Below are 8,102 nucleotides of genomic sequence, written 5' to 3'. Positions count from 1 at the left end.
CGTGACGACAACCACCCTCAACTCTAAATCCTTAAAGGCAAATTGTTCAGGCGCAGTCACAGTACCGGGGACTGCCGCAGCGAACGGCTCACCACATCATTTCCACTGGAAACCCTGCGAATCCTAATCGACTCGCAACATCTTCGGACACAGATCAGGCAATAACAATTTGCATTTATGTAGCTCGTTTAACATAGAAAAATACTCCAAGACGCTTTAGTACTACCTTGATGATCAATACCGTCGCCTTTTTCTCTCTGGAGTAACTTTTCTTTTGTACAAACATGTGCATTCGGTGCAGAAACCGCTTAATCAAAGCTCTTAAAGGCGCAGTATCCACCTAGTGCAGGATCTTAAAGCTACTTTACCAAGTTTTAAACAGTGATTACATCTTTGCGGTTTTCCCCACAATTGTCTTTGCTTCTCCCTTGAACGCAATCAACAGGCACTCGCAACCTTCCTGCACTTCATACAAGTGGCTGTTATTCATGTTACTCCAATCATTGCAAACAATTTTACAACACCAAGTTATAGTCCAGCAATTTTATTTTAAATTCACAAGCTTTCGGAGGCTACCTCCTTCCTCAGGTGAACGATGTGGAAATCCAATCATTGGCAGCAAACGATTTGAAGGGGTGAGAAAGAGCATCGCAGATGAGCATGATCTTTCTTTGAATCACCATCCACGCTTTCCAGCAGGAAGCACCAGATATATCAGGAGTGGGACTCCTATCTGCTCTTCCCCTTAGTATGGAACACACACATCAAGGATCGCCACTACTCTCGCTGAAATCAGCTTACTCAAAACAGACCAGGAATCAAAGCTGGAGCCTTCATTTTTTTCTTCTTTTAATTGAAACTAATCAACTAATATTAGGGGGGGAGGGGGGAGAACATTGTGGAAGATTCATTTTTGGATCCAAATGATCCAGGAATGGAACTTTGTGAATTCCGAAATACAACAACATACTTGCTTCAGCCTACTTGTACCATTAAAACGCTGGGCACTGAATTAATAATGTGAGGGTCATAGAAAAGAGATTTGCCTGGTTAAAACAAATTGGAAGAGGAAAGAATACAAGAGACCCCAGCGGACTTCGGTTTCTATTCATCAAAGCCCCTCTCACTGTCCATTCTTTTCTGTATAATTAATAGGAGACCGCAAATCTAAGATGAATGCAGCATTCTACCCAACTATAAACATGAACACCCGAATAGAAGAAAGCCAGTCATACAAATCAATCACTACTCGAGAGCTATATTGCCTACTCCTGCTCCTATTTTCTATTTCTTATGTACTAAAAAATGATACAAAAATACAAACATTGCATCATAAACATAAAATAAAGCCACAAACTATTCTGCACTTAGGCACCAGAAAGTCAAATGACAGCAACATCTCACCAGCATATATCATAGATATCAGGACCAAAGACTATACAAGGCATAAATACTGAACACACAAGACAACCAGTAGAAATAAATACCATCTACAGCTGAACTTCACACTACTACTTTACATCCATAAAAAGTACAGAGCATTCAACTCAAAACTATTGACACTCCCATACCTTTTTGAGCATACACAAATATCAGCAAGTTTGTTAAGTTAGCAAAAAATCAAAACAGCTGAAACATCCAACCTCTGACCCCATAACCTTTATGTCCTGCTTCTCATCAGGCCTGCAATATTCACACAAGGACCAACCTCAACCACTGGTAGTCTGACAAAAACACTATCAACAACTACAATATTCCCTACTTTGACTGCATATATGATGCTTATCTGACTGTATCTTGGGATCATTAAGCTCATGCCAATATTATTGCCTTGTTGCTTATATATCTCTCTAGCCTACAAATCTCCCACTCTATCCCAGATCCCAGCCCTGTAATACACACAGATAATTGTATCATTCCCCTTCCTATTCCTTAACTCTATTGAAATGGATTCTATATTAATGCAACTCCCAGAACATTCTTGTACAATGCCACACTAAACAATGGGATATCCTCTACACAAGAAATTAGAATAATCACACCTGAGCAGGCACAACATGCTATTGTGGAAATTAAGTCAGACTCTAGGAATGAAAGACTAACAACTGGCTCGCTATTGGTCTGAAAACTGATGAAATGTGCTGAAACTAATCCTAAAAAGCAGACACATTCCAATGGGGAATCCTTACTGGAGCATAGCCACTTTCTCTCTTGCGTTCCACATAGAGTTTATACAGAGCTCAAGAGGAACTCAAAGTTTAATTCTTACATTGGGCCCAACCCAAAAAAAAGTTATTCTCTCTCCTTTTTTGTCGAAAATATATCCATTAGACATGAAGATCATATGAAGTGAGTAATGGGTTACTAAATAGGATTGTTTGTGGAGTTTACTTGTAAATCCTAAAAATTAGAAAGAGCATGCTAACAGATAATCATTGAAAAACAAATTCTATATTCTTAAAAAATATTCAGAGACAGAACATTTTAATACTTATAATTCCTTTTTTCTTGAATTTTCTCCCCTCCTCTCCTGAAGTTAGTGGACTCATGCTGACTGTGGATCCATGGGCACTAGCAGCTTTCTGACATCACACCCAAACAAACCATTTTTATGCAAGTCTGGACATTAATTGTTGGCTGATTCCTGTTCTCACCACCTTGTAACTTGTTTGACAGGTTATAGTGGTTGTACATTTATCTGGTCCATCATCTACTAATACAGTATTCAAGAACCAGGCGGTGGTAATTTACAGAGTCCAAAAGTAGGACTTGATTACTTTATTCCAATCGTGGTTACAGTTTGAGCTCTCTGCATACTACAGTGCACTTTATATTAGTGCATACATATGTATGTATACACTTTACAAGCAAGGTAGCTCAGTACCATTCAGTACCTTAATTCTAAGCCTAGATTAACCCACTTTCAAACCTTAGGTACATAGATTGTCCCTGCTGTGAACAACATGGCAAGGCTAGTTGTCAGTTGATCAAGGAGAGTCAGCATGAATTTGTGAAGGGTAGGTCATGTCTGACTAGTCTAGTTGAATTTTTTGAGGTTGCTTGCATGGTAGATAGAGGAGTGTCTATCGATGTTGTCTATATGGACTTCTAGAAGGCATTTGATAAGGTTCCGCACAAGAGATTAGCAACCATGAGAGCACACAGAACTGGAGGTAACCTTGTGACATGGGTCAGTAATTGGTTGGAAGGTAGAAGACAGAGTAGGGAAAAAGCGTTTGTTCTCTGATTGGCAGGATGTGTGGTATTCCCCAGGGATCTGTACTGGCGCCTCAGTTTTTCACCATATACATTAACTTGGATGAAGGAATGGAGTTGTATATCCAAGTTTGAAGATGCCACCAAGATAGGAGCCACAGTAAGTTATGTGGATGGGTGCAGTAAATTAGAAATGGACATAGACAGACGAAGTGAGTGAGCAAAACTATGGCAGATCGAGTTCAATGTGGGGATGTGTAAGTTCATCTACTTTGGATTCAAGAACAACAAATCGGAGTATTTTCTTAATGGTGAGAGACTCGGAGCTGTAGATGAGCCAACGGATTTAGGTGGCCACGTACATAAATCATTAAAGCCAGTGCACAGGTACAAAATGTAATAAAAAAGGCTAATAGAATGTTGGCCTTTATCTCAAGAGGGTTGGAATTCAAAAGTGAGGAAGTGATGCTTCAGTTGTATAGAGCCTTGGTCAGACCCCATCTGGAGTATTACATTCACTTTTGGGCAATGAACCTCAGGAAAGATATATTGGCTTTGGAAGAGGTACAGCGCAGATTCACTAGAATGATACCAGGGCTTAAAGGGTTAAATTGTAACATGGTTGTATTCCCCTGAGTTTAGAAGGTTACGGTGGTGATCTAATCGAGGTATTTAAAATGACAAAGAGATTCAATAGAGTAGATACAGAGAAATACTTCCACAGGTGGGCGAACCCAGAACAAGAGGACACATCTTAAAATTAGAGCTAGGCCATTTAGGAGTGAAATCAGGAAGCACTTTCACACAAAGGGTAGTTAAAATCTAGAACTTGCTTCCCCAAAAGGCTGTGGATGCTAGATCAATTGAAATTTTCAAGACTGAGATTGATAAATTTTTGTTAGGTAAGGGTATCAAGGGATATGGAAAAAAGGCAGCTAAACAGAGTTGAGGTGCAGATCACCCATGATTGAATTGAATTGCAGAACAGGCTCAAGGGGAATAGCCTACTCTTGTTCCTATGCCAGTATTCTTCAAACAAGTCTGGCAAAGTTGACCAAATTGGCTTCCCTGCTCTCACTACAGCTCCTCCTCTCTGGCGACACTTGGGGCTTTCTCCCCACAGCTGTTCTTGAGACTGTCTTAGCCTTCTAAGCTACTCCTGTGCAGCACTGGGTTTCTCAGCACCTCTGTGGCTCAGGCATTCCAGCCCCAGGGATCACTGCCACTCTTCATAGGTGCATCCCTTTCCAGTTCATCCTCTTGTGGCTGCCACCTCCATGTGCTCTCAATCTCTGTGCTCTTACTGACCAGAAAGGTGCAATTTGCACTACAGCGATCTGTCTGACATCAGTAGCTTCAGTTCAGGTTCCAGACCATCAGAACCGTGTTAATACTGCTTAGTTCCTCCTTTTTAACTATCTTGTTTAGGGAATGTGCTTGGATACATGCATACATTTTAAAAATGTGCAGAAGACCCAGTGGACCTCTTGAGCACTTTGTAAACTAGGTTTGACATTGCGCTGGATTTACAAGCTTCACTCCGCTCCAGACCCCGAGTCCAAATTTACATTGTAAGTTTAACGTTAGTACGAAATGCAAATTGCTTTCGCTGATGCTAAACTTGCAGTGTAAATGTACCTTAAATAGGTCTCTCATGCCAGCTTGCCCCTTGGCCACTGTCTGAGGCTGAACCAGACTGTTCGCAATCTTGGCATCCTATTTGACCCTGAGATGAGCTTCTGCCCACTTATCTGCTCCATCACCAAGACCACCTACTTCCACCTCCATAACATTGCCCATCTCTGCTCCTGCCTCAGCTCATCTGCTGCTGAAACCCTCATCTATGCCTTTGTTACCTCTAGGCTTGACTATTCCAATGCTCTCCTGGCCGGCCTCCCATCTGCCACCCTCCATAAACTTGAGCTCATCCTAACTCGCACCAAGTTCCATTCACCCATCACCCCTGTGCTCCCTGACCTATGTTGGCTCCTGGTCCAGCAACACCTCGATTTTAAAATTCTCATCCTTGTTTTCAAATCCCTCCATGGCCTCGTCCCTCCCTATCTCTGATATCTCCTCCAGCCCCACAACCATCCGAGATCTCTGCGCTCCTCCAATTCTTGCCCCTTGTGCCGTCAGCTGCCTAGGCCCTAAGCTCTGAAATTACCTCCCTAAACCTCTCTGCCTCTCTCTCCTCCTTTAAGACTCTCCTTAAAACCTACCTCATCACCTGTCCTAATATCTCCGCATGTGGCTCGGTGTCAAATATTGTTTGAAAATCGCTCCTGTGAAGCGCCTTGGAACGTTTTACTATGTTAAAGGCACTATATAAATGCAAGTTGTCGTTGTGCATAGTCTAGTATCTCACTTTTACAATCTGGCACTTAGCTTTACCCCTATTTCCTCTTGTTACTTACTGGCTTATTGCTCTCTTACCTTTCCAGTGCCCATGTCTTTTGCCCACACCTGCTGTTCCCTTCATAGCTTTTCTTCCCACACTTACTGTTTTTCTCTTCATCGGCATCTCCTGATTCTGCTTCTCCTTCTCCCCCAATCCATGCACAACCAGCCTCCTTCTGCACTTTATTTGTAGTTTCCAATACACGCATCCAGTGGCGGTACTCTCCCCAATTGAGCTGATTGACTGGTGACAACGTTTGTCAGCCTGACATTTACTCTAACAATGTGAGACCAGTAGTGTATACGCCATATTTAGTGAAACCTTAAAATTAGGGACACCTAAAGGACGCCTGATGCCAGTCCTTTATGAAAATATCCCAGAATTGGCTGTATCTCCTGCAGCTTTCCTTTTTCTCACCCTCACCTGGGATCATGCCTAATTCTGGAGCCCTGCCAGCAGGATGTGATTTCAATTCATTTTCTGTTCTTTAGGTTTCCCAGTTCATTGCCACTCCATTGAGAGACGGATGTCCTGATCCTGGCATCTGCTTTGTTGGCAGTCTGCAGAGAGCGAGATACGGCCAGAGTGCCTGGGAGATCCCAACCAAATTGGAGGGATTAATGTCCTGCAGACCCCTGTCCGGGACCCCTCCCTCCATGTGCTGCAGCTGCTAATGTTTGAAGTACTATGGGGTGGGTGGGGGGCTGTTACCAGCTCATCAGTAGCTGACGTACTGGTGGAGTAGGGTGACAACCCGAGTTGGAAGCACTCCTGGAGGTTTTATCACGTTATCCTGACCACATGACGTGAGATCACATGACCGGATAACGACTTCTACAACTGTTATTTACAGTATTAAGGTTGGGTCCTCTGGAGGTGAGAATCTTTATTTGTGGTTTGGCATCAGCAGTCGTTGTGTGAGAAGTTCCAAGAACCAGGAGGTCATCCGTGAGCAGGCGAAGAAAGGAAACCGAGGACAGGGAAAATGGAGAAACTATTCTCTCCCTCTCTCCCCTGAACCCTCATCACCAGTCTCCCTCTCCCAACTGTTAAATCCTCACCAGACAGTTCTCAGCTTTTGAGTAATGTAAATCTCTTTACCTAGCATCCATAGCGGCAGAGAAACTGCTCTATTGCTGGGAAGGACCCCAGATATTGAGCAGTTTCTCTGCTGCCATGGATGCTGGGTAGAGATCTCCATTACACAAAAGCCATTTCTTTCACATACTGCCACCTTGCACTTACCTGCATGTCCCATGTTTTAAACTGAAAAGGGACATTGAAGGCTGCCCGTAGTTCGTAATTTGCGAGTGTCCATGGTTTCAAGATGTAGCTTGTCTATTTTACAATGCAAATTATTTGGGACTTTTAAGTGTCTGTTTTTTGCAGGTGTCCATTTGTACAGGTTTCACTGCAGTTTCAGGAGAAAAGCCTATGCTCACATTTCAACCACTGAAAATAGTGCCATACACCTACAAAAAAGTGTACTTACCATCACACGAAGGAAACTGATATTTGAAAACTTGTAAAATGAAAAATAAATTTTATGTCAAGACATCCAAGCTTGGTAATAGTAATTTTATTTATGCATACAACAGATGTTTTAATCTGTCATATTTACAATATATATCAACAAACTACTTTTATTGACAACTAGTATAAATCTAATGTAGTCAATCTCTTTACAGCAAGTGTATACTAACTATTGTCTACAGGGTAGTGTATAGCAACAGATGGATTTGGAAACACTTTGCTGCCTTTTTACAAAGTCATGGATTTAAATATTTACATCAATGTGATATTTTGCAAAAATGACAGCACAATCCACCCGACATCTGAAGAGGCAATTTAGGTGGCATGACGTGTGTCAGCCTTGGCTCAGTGATCGCAGTCTCACCTGATGCAGAAGGTCGTGGGTTCAAGCCCATTCTAGGGACTTGAGCACATAATCTAGACTGACACTTCAGTGTAGTGCAGAGGAAGTGGTGTCTTTTAGATGAGACATGAAACTGAGGCTCCATATGTCCTCTCGGTTAGATAAAAAAAATCCCGTGACACTATTCAAAAAGGAACACGGAAGTTCTCCTGGTGTCCTGGCCAGCATTTATCTCTCAACCAACATCACTAAAAACAGATTGAGTTGTCATTTATTTCATTGTTTTTTGTGGGACCTTGTTGTGCACAAATTGGCCGCTGTGTTTTCCTACATTACAACAGTGACTACACTTCAAAAGTACTACATTGGCTGTGAAGGGCTTTGGGGTGGTCTCTTCTGCACTTTTGTGCACCTTTTCTGTCCAATGTCATCCAAGTCTGATATTCAATATCATAATCCCCAGATAGAGTCCAGTGCACCACTAGTTTAAAAACTAGTGAAACTCCATTCTATTGGTAACCCCAAAATATGGAGAGGTTAGTTTTGCATCAGTGCATTTTACACTGCAAAAATACAGCCATTTCGGGGAAAAAATATCCCATATCATTT

The sequence above is a fragment of the Heptranchias perlo genome, chromosome 13, assembly GCF_035084215.1.
Source record: "Heptranchias perlo isolate sHepPer1 chromosome 13, sHepPer1.hap1, whole genome shotgun sequence".
Lineage (NCBI taxonomy): Eukaryota > Metazoa > Chordata > Chondrichthyes > Hexanchiformes > Hexanchidae > Heptranchias > Heptranchias perlo.
This window is presented reverse-complemented; position numbering follows the sequence as displayed.